Genomic DNA, 19,791 nt, shown 5'->3' on the forward strand with positions numbered 1-19,791 from the left:
AGCAAATCACAGTAGACCAGCAAAGCAGTGTTAAATGACACTCTGGCAGGAAGTAAAGAGGATAATATTTCACTGAAGGAAAATTGCAGGAAGTCAGTAGAATGTCTGTTATCTTAGCTGGAGCTGGCATTTGGCCTGGTTACTAAAGATAACACCTTTTTTTCCCTCCAAGACTTGTCACTTGCTGCTTTATGACCAAGTATCTTGATTTACATCTCACTCAGAACACCTCCAGCTGCAGAGCCTCACCAGTGCCTGGGGGTGACTCCAGGCTTCTCCACAGCAAACAGAAAGTTGAATTTTTCAGCCCCCAAGATGAGGGACTGGTGTAAATCTGCTGTTTCCACAGGCAAGAGAAAAGTAGCAGGAATGAGTGCAACCAAAATTGCAGGCTGAAGAGGTGAGCACGGGGGAACTGGGATGGCTACAACCACTACTGCCAGACACCTGAGAGAGATCAGGTAGGTGACTACTGCATCTGCTCTGAATAACACTGACTTCTGTCTGAGCATCCACAGCCACAACCAGCCTGCCTTTGCAGAGCTCCCACAGAGACTAAGCAGGCACCATGGTGTCCCTGAGCACACTGCTGTCCTAGGCAACTCTGTGTTTTCTTATTTCTGTGACTGGCATCATGGTCAAGTTGTGAATTCTTATCTGGCACAAAAGAAGAAAATCACGTTTGACTCATAGCAGTTGTTGAGATCTGGATTTATTTTCCAAGGCCTAGTCAAAGGTAGAAGCTCATTGATTTCCAGGATCTAATGGGACTGCTATCCCCAAAGGATGAGTACAAAATGTGCACAATTATCAGCTGGATGCTTCTGATAATTTTTAGCAAGGACAGTAAATAGTTAATTTTCTAAATTGTTGATTATGGAAGGAGGTGTATTTTGTGAAATGCACACTGCCTGTCATGCTGAGCACTAAGCAAATACCACTCTTGGTTCATAAATGGTTGATGGGTTACCAGGAAAAGTTACTTGTCAAGGGACATGCATTTACTCTACAGCTTGGAAAGTAAAAAGGTTATATCTCCAACTGATGTTCTTGTAAATCAATTTGTGACCAAGTCCCTGCTGACTCTGACAGGCTGTGATGTGAACCTACAGCTTCTATTGGTGGCTGAAGGAAGTTGTTTCATTTCTATCACAAAAGTCTCTACTGACCTTGACAGCAACTGATCTTTGATGACTGATAACAAAGAGTTTAGAAGTAGATGCTTTTCTGTTTGTGTATTTTTGTTCACGCTCTCTTCTGAACTCTTTTCCTCATTTCCTTGAACTTCTCTCTCTCTGTGCTGCCAAAACGTCATGTGTGCATCTGGGAGGCTTTCCAGCTTGCAATTGCAGAAGTGGGTCAGTCCTCATCCGTGCACATTTACAGTCTTTAGCAGATGCCCAGGCACTCAGCACAGCACTGGGACAACTTAAGCAGTGCTGTCATAGCCTGTTGCTCTCAGAGGTTCACAGTATTGCCAGCCAGCATTAACTCTTACATTTGTTCTCTCTGACTGTCTGTCTACAGAAAGAGATCTTGTAATGATCGCCCAGCTAAGGATGAATTATTAATTTGAGATGCTGAAGGAGATTTGTGTCAGAGCCCAGCTTTGGATGGGTGACTTGCACAGAGCTTAAAAGCATCTCTAGCTCATCCCACTGCCTCATTCTGCATTCTGTGCCATTTCTCTCACTGCCTCAGGGCAGAACGCTTCAGAAAGTTGGAGTGGGAATATTTTTATTCATCCTGTTACATGAAGTTAATCTCGTGTAGCAAAGCAGCTGTGTAATGTTTTGTATTAAATCTCATGTCTTCCCTTGGGTATGATTAAAATTCAGGTGAAGGGTTTCTTTAATTTTATTTTATTTCCCCCCTCCCAGGGTTCTCAAGGGGCCATTAGGCTTCATTCTTAATAGCTTGCCGTCCCCTTGCCTCTGCTCGTCCTGCTGCACACACAACTGCACTTGTCTGACTGATGAAGGGTGAAGGCTCTTTAGTGGCTTGTGCACATGCTGCACATTAGTGAAGACATTTCTAGCTCAGGTGAAGGGATGGCTGCTCCCTGGCATGTGGAATAAAGCCTTGGTTGGCAAATTCTCTATTTGCTTGATTATAGCCCTGAAACATGGCAAATCCCAGTTGGAAGGAGACCAGCTGCTCTACCAATACCCTGGGCTTCCCAAAACTATTGCTTAATTTCAGTGGCTGGTTCCAAGAAAGGCAGAGTTCCCATTCTCATCCTTTCTAGCATGTCATTATTTTTGTTTGCAACAGAGGGATTTGCCCCCATTTGTCAGTTCAAAGAGGAAAATCTCTTCTGACTTTTTGTGACCCCCATTCCTCTACTATCTCTCTGCTTTGTGTCTTTACCTGTAGAACCAAAATGAGACTATCTGGAAGACAACATAGAGACCTGATTATGAGGGAGGGTTATCACAGGGATACACAGGGGAAAGTAAAGAGTTAAAGAGCTTCAGAGAACACAACAGGGCTGGAGATACTGAGAGAAAATGAGCCTAGAGAAGTGGAGATGAAAGCAGGAGAGTGAGATGCACTGAAAAGGAGGAAGATAGAAATGTACAGACTGGGTTGTATACTGCACAGAAGGAGCTAACCTGAGGGCTTGCGCCACTTGTTCCACTCTGCACCTCTTCTAGAGCAACTGGAATCATCTTAAAAGCAGTGCTGCAGAAGTGGTTTGGGCAAACTCCTGTTTCCCTCTAAATTCCCTAGTCTTGACTCAGCCGTACAGGATTTCAGGAAAATCCAGATAACAATTTCTTCTTAAAGACTTTAACTTTCACAGCCCCATCTGCAATTTGGTATCACAGCCAGGAGGATCAGAAAGTGCCAAAACATGGCATGAAATGTTGCATAGAGGGCCTGGTTACATCAAGAGTGAAGTGCAGGATGCTTTAGAGCCTTTGCCAGGCTTTCAACAATTCTCAGGTTTCAAGGGCTTGGTGGATTCAACCTTTTAGTGGACTGTAGGTCTACAGGACTAATCTTGATAATCTTTCAAACAGAATCTGGATTCTGAGTCCTTCACTGAGGGTAGCTCAGAATACAGAAATCAAGAAGATGGTTCTTTCCTCTGGCTTTGTAAGCTTTTGTGATGTATGTACAATAAGTTAAATGCGGTAGGTGGCTAAGGGCTACTTAGCTAAAGAGCATGTGTCCTTGGCATTGTTTCATTGAAATCAGTCCAGTAAAATCAGGGGTGATATTGGCTCCAACATTTATAAATCCATAGTTTATCTCTTCCTGATAGGAAACAGCAGCTAATAACTCACAATGTTGTTTAAAACATTTGTAGCAGGAATCAGTCATATAAGTGACTCCCATAGTTCCAACCTGTGTTCCATGGTGGTCTACAAAAATCCACATTTTAAAGCTGCAAAATAGCATTATTTGTATAGCAGTTGTTCTGACTAATGAATGCCTAGCCAATGAAAGGATTTTCATCTTCAGATAAAGAAAACTCACACTTGAAGCAACTGACAGAGGTGCAATCAAGTTTGGATCACAGGTTAGGAGCCCTAAATTCTAATAAATCTAATCCTACTGCCCACTTGGCAAAATCACTGCATATTCCTGGCATTCATGTACTCTCACTTGTAAAAACGGAAGGCTGATTAATTAGTGCCTGGTGAAGGGTTCACAAGGACCATTAATTTTATGACTACATTTTTAAAAATAACTGATCTTGCCCTAGTACCAAGTCAGCCTCAGTCCCGCTATCGAGCATTCAGGAATTCCACAGCTCCCATACCCCGCATGGCTGCTCTGTTCACTTACCAGTTCCCTTTTGTTGACAGAAGATCAGGGCTGCCTTATGCACAAATGCACAAAAGGACTCTTGAGATCGAGGAAAAAAGAAGCAAAACTTGTGCAGTTTTGTTCCTGCCCTCACTGTGTGTGTGCTTGGAAGGGGTGTGAATGACAAGTGAAAAGAGGTCTGCAGAGAAGTACTATCTTTTATTATAGAAAGTAGCATATCTGAGAAAAACAACAGAAGCCTCAGGAAACAAAAGAAAGCTGTGTAGTTTTTGACAGCTATCCCAATGAGGTTATAGTAGTATCACCGTCCCATCATTGCTTTGTGGTCTTGTCAGGATATGTCATCTCCATTTGTCACTAGAGATCAGTTCAGATCTGGAAAGCTACATCCCACTTAGGGCATGGAATGTGATCATGAAAAATTCTGGGATCATGTGTGATGTCCAGCAACCTTCACACCATGAAAATTGACTGTCACCACTCCAAGTCATGCATTTCACAGCCTTTCTGAAATCATTTTACACAGCCATGAACATCCATCCTGGTGTTTAGGCATCGGGCAGTCCAATTTTCTGGATGTAATAATGTTCTATTTTGTGTGATAGTGGGAAAAACATTAGGTCCTTCCATGGCCAAGGTCATCATTTCAGCAGTCTCCCAGCTAACCTGGTAGTGCCCATATAAACTGATCTCTGCAGAATGGGGATCAGTTTTGCTGCAGAACCCCATGCTACCTCCTTCCACCTGAGGAGGGGAATGCCTGCTTTGGAGTTCTGATGATGTGCTGTTTTATTTTTCTCCTTAACCATGCTACATGTGCTTCAGCAGAATTTACTTGGATAGGACCTTCTCCCAGTTCCAGGGGAGCTATCACCACTTTTCTGGCTGGGGATCCCTTTCTACATATAGACATTGGAATCCTTTTTTTCAGCTGGCTCTCTGGAGGGAGTCATTTGGGGAGAAGGGAAGCAGTGAAATAGTTTGATGAATGGCATTGTCTTACATCCCCCAGGAGGATTCCATATGTTTTTAGCAGATGTTTAACATGTTATGGCAACACAACTGGCTGTGTCGAAACAAATTGCAGGGTGACCATCTAACTGTTGTCAGAAGTGAAGTTTTCAACACTTCCAGCTCCCCCCTGGCAGTTACTGCTGCTTTCTGTGGATACCTGTGAACTACATACCACATTTTTGAAAGGAAAATTGTGAAGAACTTTAACTGTCCAACAAGGTGTTATTTAATTGGAACATCTCAAGGAACAATAAACCCTGAAGCTATTTTTGTTAGTTTACCTATATTTTTTTCTTTTTTAAAGGAGAAAAGTGGTTTGTAAAATCTTATGAGAATAAAAATATCTTCACGATTTTAGTGTCATCTGGAGCTTTAAAAATGCATTTGAGCCTCCTCCCTTTGTGTTATAAGAGAAATGCAAATGCCAAGAAGAGTCAAAACATTTGAGGATAGATATTTGTATGAGTAAGGAATTTGTCTGTGATCCAGGATCTCCCAGCTCGTGTCCAGGAGCTGACACAGACCTCTAGTACTTCTTCAGCATTTACTCTTCCTTCAATTTCCTGTTTGTAAATGGGGATGACTGTTCCTCTGTGTTTGTGTCTCTTGCCATATTTAAACATGTAAAGAATTGCAATTCCTGGTACAATGGGGATCTCCATTTTGCTTTTTCTTAGTGAAAATTACTAAAAAGTCTGTGAGAAACAGTTTCCATAAGGTTTCAAGGAGTACAGGAAAATCTCAGCTGCACATTTCAGAGGAAATGCGAATGCTGATAATTTTCTCAAAATATACATAGTTGGAAATCTTGATGTTTTGGTTTAATCTCCATTTTAGAAAACTTCTAGGGAAAAAAACCCCGACCAAACAGGGCACAGGATATTTTCTGTTGGTTTTTTTTTTTTTCCCCAGTGATTTACAGCTTTACCTGCTGTTAGCTGTGGAAATGGCTGTCATCTTAAATATATTCATTTTGCCTTTAAAGTATCTCTTCAATGCTACAGATTAAAATTATTACAAAGAATTCTCTTAATTGAGATTTTTCTGGGCAGAGTCCAAGGGTTTGTTCAGTCATTGCTGCTACAGTTTTGGGTTTAGGCACTGCTGCCAGTTCCTTTGTGTAATCTTACAACTTCAAAGACGAGGAAAGAGGGAGGTGAGCATGAAAGCTTTTAGGAAAATTATGTCTACCTATTTGAGTATCTCAGTGAGCATAACGTGTTGTTTATGGGTTGGATAATCTTAAGAATAGCATGTCTCTTGCCCTGGAAGCTTGCTTCCAATCTTGTGGTCTGTGGGTCAGAAAGACATGAGGAGGTGATATGTGAAATAATGACAAAACATGATTTTTCACTTCAGAAAAACATGCATGTATGTTCCCATGTGATCAAGTGAATATGAAAACAAAGCTGGGAAAAATAAATCTGTAAATGAATATTCAAAATGTAGCTTAGTTCTTGATTTAAGAAACAAAAACAAAAACAAAAACAAAAACAAAAACAACATGGCAAAGGGAGGGCCTGTGATTTTTTTTTTTCTCCAAAATGTTAGCTGTTGCTTGGATGAAAATGATTGGGATATGCTGATATTGACAAAGAAACCAACTCATAAACAATTTAGATTGAGTTTTCCCAGCTGAGCCTGGGAAAGCAAAACTGGGTTGAAAAATACACTGGCAAGTTTTTAATTATGATTTTAATAATGAAGCTTGAACAAACCTCTCGCTACCAGTACATCAACTGCCCCCTCATGCTGTTTTCCCAAGCCTGATGGAGGGGTCCTGGAAAAGCAGTCTGATGGCAGATGAGAGAACATACTGATCAGTCAGCATCATAAGTGCTTGACATTTCGGAAAAACAAGATCTCTTACTTTGCTGTCTTCATCTGGGAGCAGGTGATCAGGTTCAGACAGTCAGTTTGTCATCCTAAGCTCTTTATGGCTGAGACCTTGTTTGTTTTGTGCTCTCAGAAGTGCCATTCAGTTTCATGGCAGAGTTAATAACACTGTGTGATTTCTACTGAGCACAGATTGCTCCTGGAATGTGCTATGGTTATCTGGAAATAGATTGGCATTCAGGTTCCAGCATGCAGATGCCAGAGAGTTTCCTTCTGCCCATCTGTCTAGGCAATGAGCTGGGCTGTGTGTCAGTCCAGCTCTAGGAATCACAGCCAAGCTGGATCAGGGTTGTATTACTGCTTTATCTGCCTTCACAGCAAATTGAGAAAGGCATTAGTAGAAATACTGAGAGAATAATAGGAAAAGAAAGAGAACAGTCTGAAGGCAGAGGAAGCAGGAGGAAAGCTGGGGAGGCCAGGGAAGGAAGGAACAGGGAAATTGTGAAGTTGAGAAATAAGATGTGAAGCACAGAGAAGAAAGCTTTCATAAGTAATAGGTGAGTTCTGTGGAGTGAAATTTATCTCAAAATCCATACAGTTACAGTTACAGTTCTATGAGGAACCTGCCATAATTTGTTCATGGTTTTCCAATATTGCAATTTCTGCTGCTGAGAACTCAAGCCTATCAGAAGTGTAACAGAGAGGCTGTTTGGATTCTGATACATGTGATGTAATATTCAAGGGACAGATCCTTCAGACAGTGGGAGGGCTGCAGCTCCAGGCCCTTCTGAAATGGGAGAAAGTGGCTTTAGTGTTCTGGGCTAAACCATGGAACTCTTTGCTTGTTCTGATTTCAAGTCAATAACCTATTTACCAGAAAACAAGTAAAACAGCCCTCTCACATGTTGATCTGTCATAAAATTGGCTTTGAGGTTGCTGTTATGCTTTAAGTTCACAGAGGATATACTATGTTCTTTACACATAACTAAGAATGTAAACCCTAGCTTTAAATGCAAAACTCAGTTCAGTGCTGGCTGGGATTCACAAAGCAATTCCTTCATGACGGTGAAAGCACTGTGAACTCGGGAAGCTAATTTTCAATAGTGGCCCCTTAAATTGCACAGTTGAGCATGTAAGAGCACTATTGTGTCTATGCTAGCATGTGGAAGATTTGAAAGCTGGGGTCACATATAGTTGACTTTTGTTCATTTACAAAACAGTTTCATAGAATCAGGATGGAAAACAGAAAACACATACAAGCCTTTGGATACATCACCCTGCACTTTTTTTCCCCCCAAAATATCAGAATAATGATGTCACTGGAGAGGAAAGGGGTGGCAGTTGTTGGAAAAAATGCCAAGAGTGTCCCTGGTGAGGAGAGGATCTTGTCTGTAGAATCTGGGGCTGTTTAAAATGGTGGTGTTTCCATCAGGACTAAGCCCAGCCAGTTTACTGGAAACCCTCCACATGAGATCTGAGCATTAGGCCCTAAAACAAAGGTAAGTGTTGGGCAGCCGGACAGATGCACACACTCTTTCATGTTTTATGCACTGGTACAGCAAAATTGCTTGGCATGTGAGGTCCTGCAGCAGTCCTAGACAGTGCAGGGGTACATGTGTGAGATTGTTACAGAGGGTGCAGAGGGAGGACCAATGGACCCAATTTGGCAGGTCTGTAGAGCAAAAATGTAATCTTTGCTTGAAAGAGCTATGATCTGCTGCTTAAGGGGCATGACAAGCCAGCCTCCTGGAAAATAGCACTGTGAGTCCTTTGCAAAGGAATCAAATAAGGAACAAGGCTATTACCTCGTGTCACACTGTGTCTAATAAAGAAATGGAAATCCCCTACTCTGCCACAAAGACCAAGCAGAGCTAGGATCATGCTGTGTGACACAAATAAATGAATAGCAAAACAGAAATGGAAAAACATGGGCCCGAACATTACAAGAAAATATCAGACCCTGAAATGATTGCCTGTCTTAAGCAATAGACTATAACAAAACATACGCTTCAAATACAGTCTGGTTGTGTAATCTAGTTTTGCCATAACACAGAAATAGATTTGGGACCATAACTGTTACATTCTATGTGTATCTCCCTATTTCTATTTCACATTAGGAAATAAAAGAAAGCCACTGCCAACAAGTATCTGCACCTGGGGAGCCTTGTAACTGTTCATTACCAGATATATGGGGCATTAGCAGAGATTACGCAGGGATGCTGGCACATCTATTTTTCCTTTGCATTGCACTGTTAGACATTCCTGCTGTCTCTTGTTCTTCTACTAAGCTTTGAGGGTCCAAATCTGCATCCCCCATCTTGCAAAGCATCATGAAATAAGCAGGACTTCTTATCAGCACCAGGACACATCTGTATATGACTTCCATGATCTGGCCCTTGTCGGATTGTTCTCTCTGTTGTTATGTAAGAACGTAATGTCCAATTTACCAAAGTCCAGTTTACTAATCCTGAGCTATTGATTGTTATTGAGAGTAACAGCGTTACTTCTGCACTCTTTTTACTCTCTCAGTTTCTTTTGCTCCAACCCAGTAAGGACTTTCTAAGTATTAGGAACAGTGGAGAGTAGTTTTCCTAGGGGATAATTGAAATGAACCCCCTTGTGGATTCCCTTGTCAGATGCTGTTGGACTTGAAATACAGTCACTCTATGTGCAAGAGCAGTAAAAATGATGACCTCTTCTAGACAGTTATCTATTTCTATGGAATTTGTAGCTGTCAAATGCTATTGAATTTTTTTGACAGGCTCAGAAGTTATTGGTACACACACACAGCACACACCACACAATGCACAAGCCTTATTTCCTTAGGCTTTTCCCATGTTGCAAACATGGGCTCTTCCTTTGGTTTGGTATGCATTTTGGAAAGGCTTCCCAGTCCCTCAGCGTCATCCTTTGAAGTTTCTCCAGCAGATCTTTGAAGGCATTTCAGCAGCTCTCACTGAGGTACCGGTACACGAGTGACCTCTCTCCCACCTCCCAGGTCTTCTCCTTTTGCGTCCCGAGAATCCCCCCGGTGCATCAGAAGCCCATTGGATGTTACCGGGGTCACCCCGCAGAAGAGGAGCAGGCAGCACTCCTTCCCAGCGGTGCCTGCTGCCAGCTCAGCGGGCTCAGGGCTGCTCTCGGGTCCCAGGTTAAGCTGCCCCTGGGCCGGAATTCCTGCACCCCGAGCGGCCGAGGCACGGTACGGGAGGGACGAGTCACCCCAGGCTGCCCTTGGCGGCTGCTGCCGAGGGCACCCGGGAAGTTTTCTGGCCAGGGAGAAGGCAGGCGAGAGGCACGGGCGGGAGCGGCGGAGCGCGGGCAGGGGCGCGCCCCGCCGGAGGGGCCGGGGGGCCGGGGCCGGGCCGGGCCGGGCGGGGGGCGGAGGAGGGGCACGGCCGGGAGGTGGAGCCGGCTGCGCTGGCGGCTCCGGCGCTCCGCGGCTGCCGGGCACGGGGCGCGCACGGCAGTGGGAGCCCAGCGCTGCCGGGAGCCGCCGCCGCTCGGTCCGGCCAGTCCGTGCCCGGAGCCGCCGCCGCGGGAACCGCCGCCGCAGCCGCCAGGTAACGGGCGGGGCTCCCCTCTCGCTGCCCGCGGCCCCGGTGCCGCTCCGGCTCGGCGCCCACCGCCCTGCCGTGCCCCGGGGCGCTCGGGGGTGCCACGGGGGGCTGCTCGCCCATCCCGGCGCTGCGCTGTTCCCTCGGGGAGGGGAGGATGTGCGGGAGAGCCGTGACTCCCGGGGGTGCTGGGCGTGCAAGTTTGTGGGGCTGAGAAGCCAGCCCAGCCCGCCCGCCAGCACCCGCCGGCACGGGAGCCGGGGGAGGGCGCCCCGGCTGCCCCAGCCAGCTGAACTCGCCCCGCTGGTAACACCTCTCCGGGGTAGGGCCTCGGGAGCGTTTTGGGGAGCCTCAGAGCCTGTCCTCGGTGTTTCTGTGTTCCGCTGCCTCCGCCCGGCACCCCTCCCTCCGGGATCTCTCTTACGGTCAAGACGAGCGGAGGAGCCGGGGAGCGCGGAGCTGTGCCCGGAGCGCCCTGCGCTGCGTCTGTCGCGGGCTGGGGTGTGCCACCGCCCCCGAAATTCGGATGAGGAAGGTGGGACGGTTCCTCGTGTTTTTTACTTCAGCCCGGGCTGTGAGGAATTTTCTCTTTCACACTTTGCTGATCTTCCATCCCGCTAGCCTGGGTCAATGCCCGCTCTTTAATAGAGATTTGTAGCTGCAGCAACATGTTAGCGAGGTACCACATGGGGATTTGGTATGCTGAACTGGGCACTTCAAGTTTTATCGTAACTTTTGTATTTAAAGGTTATAGTGAGTGAGTAAATAGCATTTTCATGTGGGTTGTACTTGGGTGGTTTTCTGTGAAGTATGTTTGATAATAATAATTTTTTTTTCTCTAGAATTTCTCTCAGCAATTAGTAAGCTCGGCCTGATTAGTGCTTGTATTTCTGTAATAAGAGCAAATTTGGACGCAGTTAATAGACCCTAGGCACATAATTCACTGAATAGCCAGTGGCTACCAAAGCTGGTTGGGCAGAAATGTGCTGGAGAAGGCTGTGTGCCTGACAGGGTATATTCTAAGTTTGACCACGGGCTCGCCTTGGACTTCTGCTAGTGGGTAAAAAGTTTGAGTTGTTAAAGAGTTGTCTTAATTCAACAGGATGTATGTAAGTGTTTGATGGATTCTACCAGTAAAATGCTTATTTTGATACTCAGTGGTTTTGTAAGGACCAGTAGTTGTTCCGTCACAAAAGTAAAGAAACAGAGCAAACGGTAGGGATGTCATTTGAAGAAATGGGTACTTTCTTCTTTTATTTTTTTTTTTGTAATTTGGGGGGAATCTTACAAATTCGACTGTGTAGCATAATGTAAATATCCGCTTCTTTATCATCTGCTTTCACTGAAGTATTTTTATAGTATGTTAAAATGATTCGAATGTTTGACCCTCCTTGGAAGGCAGTTAATGTTTCTGTATTTGTTGTGGCCGAGGTACAGCTTTTGTTGGCGCAAGCTAAAATACCATGTGATACAGTTGCCACGAATTCAAGCGTAGCGGGGTGAGGAGAAAGGAAGAGCTTTAACTTCTCTGAGATGTTGCGACTGCCAGCAAAATCCACACCAGATCTCCACCCTTTCTGCAAGGCAGAGCTGTGCCGCAGATCGCTCGGCTCCCCGCGCTGTGCGCTGTTTAAGCCTGTGAGATGCGCAGGTGAGCGCGGAGTGGCTCCTTGGGGAAGGGGCGGACGGCGGAGCCCGCGGGAGCCGCGATCAGCGGGGCTGGGCCGGGCCAGGCTGGGAAGGGCTCGGGTGGGTGATGCTGAGGCTTTCCACGAGAGGGCTTTCTCGCTGTGCCGTGTCAGCCCGGCCGCCCCTCCGCTCGCTCTTCCGCACGGAGGAGCAGGATGGGCTCGGGGGTGGTTTGCGCTCGCAGGGTGTTTCAGATTTCCTTTGTAAATTATGGGGAAATCCCTTTATTGCCCCTGAGGTGTAAGGATAAGACATCCTGGGAAGAACACCAGTCTTCAGTTTCCAGGCCCCTTAAAACTCCCAACAAGTTAATTTCCCCACAGTGGAAACCGAGAAGAGGCTGAGTATGCTTCTCACAAAAGAGGAGAGGAGTGTTTGCATCCTCGTCGCAGATGATGGCAACGAAGTACTCTATCCTGCCGTGATCTCATTTTTGGCTGCTTTAACTTCTATTCTACTTCTCGGGGTGGGGCTGGGTGAAAGGGAAGCGGGAATCATTGTGTGAGTGAGAAAATGCTATCTGTAAGTCCTTTGCCAAGTTGTCTGTGTGTTAGTTCAAATAATTTCACACGCACAGGGTTGCAGGTCTGTTTTAAAAGGCAGAAACTGTGTCTGTAACTAGTAATAATATTGCAGTTCATAAAACATGAGAAACATCTGTTACTGTGACTTCAATTTGTTTCTCTCTCCTTGGAATAACCGAGTTGACAGCTCAGTCAGGTTTAATGTCCTGTTCTAAACCTTTGGTCGTGTGTCCCACGGCTAATTGCGACTCACAGAATCAATAAACCCAGCTCCTGCCTCTCTGCAGCGCCTCAGCGGGGGAGCGGGAAGGGCTTCAAATCACAGCAGCAGACTGCGGGGGACAAATACGGGTTTTTGCAAAGCTAGGCCTGTCATGTGCCCTTGCCTCTTTCAGTGCAGCAGAGCTGGCTGGGGTCTCACTGTTAGGGCTGAGCAAGTGAGGGAGATGGTCTGCACTGCTGTAGGGGCAGTATTTTCCCTCATAGCACCTTTTGTCTTGCCTTAATCTATCCCAGGTTGAATACTGTAGGCAGTTGAAGCAGAGCCATCTCATGCTTTGATGTGTGTTTATTGGCTTTAGCATCTCATTCCCATGCCATGTTGTTTTTTTGGTTTTTTTTAAAGTTGTGTTGCTCTCTTTCCACCCTACCTCCCCAAACAAAAAGAATTAGAACAGAGGCAAAATGTGAATGAAGTGACTTAGTATTTTTTGTGAATGGGTTTTCTTGCATTGCCCCTGCCTTCCTTGCTGCCTTCTGTAAGATCATTTCATAATTAAAATATTATGACTGTGCTTATGGTAGCCCTTCACTCGTGGCAAGGATCCTAATTTGACGTCAATGAAAAAAATAGTAGTTTCTGGCATAAGGGCAGATGACATTTCATCAGCTAGTGCATGCCCATTTTTTTCAAACCACAGTGCTAAGACCATATGGACAGATAATGAGTTTAAGCTGATAAACAGCTTACAGATTTGCCCAACTAAAGGACTTTCTTCCTAGAAAACACATTTTCCTTTAAAATAAATAATGAAGTTCCTGTGTTTTTATTTAATTATCTTGAGTCCTGTCTGTTCTCACCAGGCTGCAGGAAAACAGGCACAACTGCTCTGGGGACAGAAGCTACTGGATTTATGGGCCTGTAGGTCTTAGCGGAGAGGAAGGACTTGAAAAGAAAAGTTCAGATGCTACAAAATTGAGGCCTAAGGGGCCTGAGGTATCTAAAAGAAGCAGATGGTGGTCCAAGTTGTATCTAGAGAGTTTCCTGGGGTAGTGCATAGTTCTTGACATCTTGAAGATGAGTCATTGCATGAGGTACTAGTAGGTCTGAGGTCTGTTTGGGAGTTATAATTAAAACAGATGGATATCTATACTCCTTGCTAACCCTGTGAGGCTGCTGGAGCAGTCTTTGTCTGGGAATACTCTTGCAAGACAATCCCTGCTTTTACTTTCTCAAGAATTTTTTACTCATTTCAGTACGATTTGTTTGTTTGTTTAAATTAATAATTGACATCAACAAAATAGATCCATTTTTCTTGGTTTTTATAGGGGGAAAACCCCACAAGTGGTACAGTGAGAGTTCAAAGTACCTTGTTTTGGGAAGGGGTGGTCTTTAGTTGTCACTTTAAAATCATGACTCAAAAGCAAGCAGTGTATTTGCATGAGAGGGCAAACCCCGTGTGTTTCTCCCTCAAGAGGCATAGAAATGAGCTGTTTCACATCTGAACCTGCTCATTCCCTTTTAAGCTGTTTCTTATGTGTTCTCTCCTTTTCTTCTTCTTTTTTTCCCCCTGGAAATAATTATTAATTTTAATTGGAAGTGGCAAATGAAGGAAGAAAATAGTTGCACAGAAAAATCAGTACAGACAACTCCATTCTTTCTCATGCTCCTTATTCCTTCTAAAACTTTAATGTTTTGTGTTGTTCTTTCCCTTCACACTGTCCACTTCTCAGCACTGGGAACATGATTGGGCTTTAATTGTGTTTCATTTGAGGATATATGCCAGATGGCCAGAGCTTAGCTTTCAGATGGTCACTGCTGCCTCATTGGTAACTGATGTGGCAGCCAGGTTCTGTTTGGTCCTACCTTAGCTCATGACTGCACAGTTCAGCATTCCACTTGTGTCCATTCCTTCCCCTACACCTACATTTCTTATTTTCTTTTCACTGTTCTTTCAGTCTTGAGCTTCCAAACTGGTGAGTGAGTTAAGCCATCCCCTGGGAGTTTCAGGGGATTCAGGTGAATTCAGTGCCTACCAAACAGTCCATGGGTCTCCTCCCCACCCACCCTCTTGTCTTGGAGCATTTAACAGCTGCTTTGCTGTTTATCATTTTTGCATTGGTAAATATCTGTCATGGGCTAATGCAGTGTAAATCTTCTGAGACTGAAAGAAGTGGCTATAGGAAGGCAGTGTGTTGATCTTTTGGTGTTAACCACACCATCTGCTAAACCAGTTTGTTAGCATGTTTTTATTTATTTTTGCACAGATAAAATTTAAAGAAACAAGCTATTATAAAGATGTTTTACTCTTACAATGGGATTTGCTTCTGCACCTCTGCCACCTTCTGTTCTTTACCAATGGGCTGCCCTTCACTGGTCTTCCTCAGAGCTAGAGGCAGAGAGTCTCACCATCCTGGTGAGCTGTGTATGGGCAGGGTGTTTTGGATTTGGATTGCCTCTGCAGGTGTCTTGATACCAGAAGCTCTGGGTGACCAAGTGCCTAATCTGAATGCTTCTTTTCTGGTGGATTGATATGCAGCAAATATATGACAATTGGGAGTAGTCATGTGGTGTCAATTTATCCCCACCAAGTTAATTTCAAAGAAAGCCATAACCAGTATCTTGTCATTGTCCTCAGAAGTGTTGGAAGTGGGATTCCGACTGCCTGGGTTTTTAGCAAGGATCTTTTTTCTGCACAGGAATCGTCCTGACTGTGTAGCCCTTCCAAAAAGGGCTCCAATGACTAATAAGTCTCTGGTGGTTCTTGTGTTTTGGGCTTTATTTACTTACTACTATCAGGATCTTCCCTTTGCTATGTGTTGACTAAATAAATCTGGTCTAAAATGGATTTCCTGTTTCTTGAGAAATAAATTAAAATCACTGTAGAAGAGTCCATTTTTAAACTCAAATGGAGTTCAGATTTTTTTAGACCAGTCTATCACTTCAAGCAGAAAGAGAGGATGCTTTTTGATGAAATAAGTAGTGCTGAAACTGAATCTCATCTGTGTGCTTGATATGACTTGGTTATCAAATGCTGCATTATTATGTGAATTAGGGTTTAGATCTGAGTTTGCTAAGTAGTTCAGCTTCTGATTGACCGTCTTTAGCTCATCTCTATTCCTGCTTTTCTTGCCCTCATTTAGTTGGTGCATGGCTGTGCTAGAGAAGGACTTTGTTGGGTCATCTGTGGTGCCAGTGTGATCTGGAGTTTGCCCTGATTACTTTCCTGGAAGCAGTATAACCAGTACCCTCCTTACTGCTGTTGCTGTGGTGTTACTGTCAGGAAATAAACCTTAGAGTGGTTGTTGGTTCCAGGGAAGTGGAACCAAACCAAACTGCTAATGTGAAAAGTTGTGTAGTACAGCAGAGTTAATAACAGCTCTTATATTTTCTCAGGCTCCTCACTTGAGCTGTAAACAGCTTTAAACACATCTTATGCCATCCCAGATGTCTGGAAAGCCCACAAGACAGAGCACTGGAATGGGGTATGGGACTGTATGGTGACTTGTTCACTGGGTCAGTGGCATGGCTTGGCAGGGGCTCAGGAGCTTCGAGGCCCTGATTGCAGCTCTGGTTCTGTGTATTGTGCATGATTACTGTACTGACTGTTTCTGCAGCTCTGTGCTGCTCCTGAGGCTCAACACTGAAATTGTAATGCTAGCAGCTTTCCTTTCATGGCCCAATGCCCAGTTTGAAGAAGGGTGATTTTGGTCATGTTGCTAGACGTACGTATTTATGGCCCTGTTTCATCTGTTGAATTTAATCTGTTGGGGTATTTTTAACATTATTATGGAAACAGTTACTATATTTACTCCTTACAGAAAGCTCAGTGTAAGACAGTCTATGAGGAGAGTGTTCTAGAGTAATAAATATTGCACTAAATTATGGTGTCTACACTTCTTCAGGAAAAATGGCCCAAATGAACTGACTGGCATTTTGCCTGTTCTGAGACATGGACCTCACAGGGCACTGAACTGGAACACTCTCTGCTGGGAAAGCAATGATAGAGTTTGTTCTTGGCACATCTCATTTTCTTGTGGAGTGAAAATAAACCAGATCTTCTTGTACAGAGAGATCTTGTGCCTGTACTGGACTGCTTTCTCAGGCCTGCTGAGAACATGTTTCCCATGGAAGTCTTTGGGACGGGTGGGCATCTTTCAGATGAAGTCCTCAAAACCTGTTGCCAGTATAAATGAGACAATGGGATTTCCACTGAATGGAAATCAGTGGATTTTGGAGTGGGAGTCACTGTCACTGTTGATGTGTTTATTTCTGTGTTCATTTGAAACCAGAATGTGTTTTAATGTTGGTCTTGCTGATAAAAATTGATGGAGCTTAATGGTGATAATGATGTCTTGGGTACAACATGGACATGTTTGAGATATGATGGCAAATAAAGGATTGAATGTCTCAGAATATCATTGAGAGGGGTGAACTTTAGATATGATGTATTTTTAAACTGCTGACTGCCCCTTTTTCCTGTTAATGTCAGAGGGGATTCTCAAAGCTGCTTATGTTGAGGCGCTTATTTTGTGTTGATCAACAAAACTTTTCTTTCTGATGGGAATATGGCATGTAACACGAATATTCTAGAGTTACACTAAGCTGTTTTTCAGAATAAGTTACAGGAAAAACTGAGAGATAATTCTGGAAGTGCTTGAGGCACAATGCTGGAAGCACCGAAAGATCTCTTCGCTTTGGTAGCCTGAGAGTTGACAATGTAATACCTTGCTGATGTGACAAATCACTCTGGGTTCATAGCATTGGAAAAAACCTGCAAAACTGATAAGGATTTCAGCTTACAGTGATGCTTTGTTAATTAAGAACTGGTTTTCTTCTTTTAAATGTTAAGGGAAACATCAGTCAGGAACAGCATTCTGATGCGATTAAGAAAGAAAAAACAGAGAAGACACAGAACAAAAGAAAAAAATCTAGTTAATCCAGCCAGTCTCTTGGAAGTCTTATTCTATCTCCTCACTGTGCTGAAGGGAGCAGAAGGTTTCAGGCTTTGCAGTTTGTGTTCATATTTTGATACTGCAGTGGGGAAGGTTTGGCAGGAGAAGAGTCAGAGTTAGTTTAAAAACATTAATTTTCTTTGTTAATGCTGCTGCAGATAGTTCCAAGTTTCAGTTTATAGAGGATTTCTTACAGTATTTCTGTAATATGATGCTCTTTGGGAAGTGCTTTGAAGCTCTGCACTAGCCTTGGGGAGCAGAGGGCTTTGGGAGGGGGGTTGGACTCTCGCTCCCAAGCGCTATCACGGATTTTAGTGCTCAGAACTGAGGTGGGTGAATGCCAGCATTCCTAACATCAGCCTGCTGTAGACACTCCTTAGCTGTGGGAAAGTTGCGTTGCTTTTCTGAGCATCTGTTTCACCAGCTGTGAAAATGAAGACAGCACCCTCAGCACTGGGTATGATGAACATTCTTGTTAGCTAATCTTGCTAAAGTGCATTGGAACTGTGAAGCGTTGTGGGTTGTTGTTTGAAAGTGTGAAGGTTTAAAATGGTGTAAGCCATGAGCTTGCATCTTTGTTAGGGAAGAGAAGTATCAGCTGGGAGACCTTTGGCAACAGGCAAAAACGGTTTGTGGAAAAGAGGAGAAATTTGCCTTTAATGCAGGGACATGAGTAAGAATTATGCCTCATTCTAACCACTTACACAAAATCTAAATAGATTTATTTGGAGCTTTTTAAAGCACCTGTCCAGGGCTGGATTTTTCCCTAACACCTTTTGCTATTTTTGCAGCCCCCCCCTCTCCTCCACACACTTGCTTTTTATGATCAAAGCTCCATCCTTTAAAGATATGCCAATGCCTTGTAATAACGCTGAGAAGGTCCCCTATGGACAGCAGTTCTGATTAGACACTGAAGAATTCTTTAATTCTCTTCATACTTATTAATGTTAGGAACATTGTGCTGATAAAAAGTGTAGCTTTTCTTCCCATTGCTGTTACTACTTTTTCTTTGGCTCCCCTCCTCCCCAGACACTGCACTTATTCTTTAAGCTTTCACATTTTCTTGTCTTGTATAAACTTGGTTCCTTGGTTCTTGCTTTCAATTCATTCTTTTATCTTCTACAGCACTCAATGAATGCTTAAAAATAATAAATATTAATAATAGGGCCCTTTGAACCAGCAGGTTCTTTGCAGCTTAAACTCACCTTTCCCTGCTGCTTATCCCCTATTAGAAGTTGCTATAATCTGCAGATTGTAGCTGTAATAAGTTCTGAAGCAGTGGCTGGGTTTGTGACAAGCGTAGGATTATAGCTCCAGGTGGGGAAGTGGCAGCAGGAACAGAGAACCTCAAAGGCACAAATATGTTGTTCCAGTTGAAATATTCTTAGCAATAAAGGAAGAGAAGCCAACAAAATTTAGTGTGGGAATAGAGCTATTTATCTAGGTTTCCATGGAGTGTCAGTGACCTATATAGGGTAATCCTGTACTGCACATAAAAAAATGCTGTGTTTAGAAATAGAAAAACATTCTTTCTGGAGGACACAGTTTAAGAAGACTGCACCTTTGGAGATTCTTTCAAGCCATTTCATAGGAAGTGTCTTAAATCAGCAAGACAAACTATGGCATACATCTGTGGTATTACTGTGTTTGCTTTGAATTCCTTGTAGAGACAGGTTTACTACTCCTTTGAGCTACAGAAGAAAAAGATGCTGTCTGCCCCTGGTGAGCAAAATTGACCACATCATGTACAGCCCAGGCTCCAAAGCTTTTGCCACACACACAGAGGCACATGCTTTTTTTGATATCAGCAACATTTTTACAGTCCCAGACTAAGGAATGAATAAAGTAAACATGAACAGAGAGCGTAAGGTTTTCCCACCATACCTCCTTCCCTCTGTTTAACAATGCAAGCTGCTGGAGTAGAAGAGAAAGACCGAATCCTGAGCTGGCAGGGCAAATTTCATTAAGCTTTATTTGCTTCTTCTACACCGTGTTGCAGTGGAGACTCCCCTGCTCAGGGGAGACAAGCTGTTCCTGAGCAGAACCTCTGCTGGGTGGGCTGCTTCCAGGCTTATGTCTTCAGCAGAAACCACACTGGTCACTGCTTGCGGCTAGGACTTGCTAGGAGTCTTCAAGGAAACAATTTGCCTGCAGAAGATGCTGATTTACTGAAACCATTACTGCTTTGTGGGAAAGGATTGGTCTCCACTCAGTTC

The 19,791-nt window shown here is 44.0% G+C and overlaps 1 protein-coding gene across 9 annotated transcripts in view; it reads left to right on the top strand.

The window, feature by feature from the left end:
• Positions 1–234: 234 nt before the first annotated feature.
• Positions 235–19,791, top strand: part of TSPAN18 (tetraspanin 18) — a 129,629-nt gene continuing 110,072 nt past the window's right edge. For 2 of the 9 annotated variants that reach the window (XM_030950309.1, XM_030950315.1), the window contains exon 1: positions 235–461. The gene's annotated coding sequence lies outside the window, so the exon portion shown is untranslated. Of the gene's footprint in view, positions 462–9,766; positions 9,833–10,061; positions 10,194–10,981; positions 11,839–14,621; positions 16,106–19,791 lie in introns of those variants that run through there. The other 7 variants (XM_030950311.1, XM_030950308.1, XM_030950316.1 and 4 more) reach the window with 6 other exon arrangements.

This window comes from Camarhynchus parvulus, chromosome 5 (genome assembly GCF_901933205.1).
Source record: "Camarhynchus parvulus chromosome 5, STF_HiC, whole genome shotgun sequence".
Taxonomy (NCBI): domain Eukaryota; kingdom Metazoa; phylum Chordata; class Aves; order Passeriformes; family Thraupidae; genus Camarhynchus; species Camarhynchus parvulus.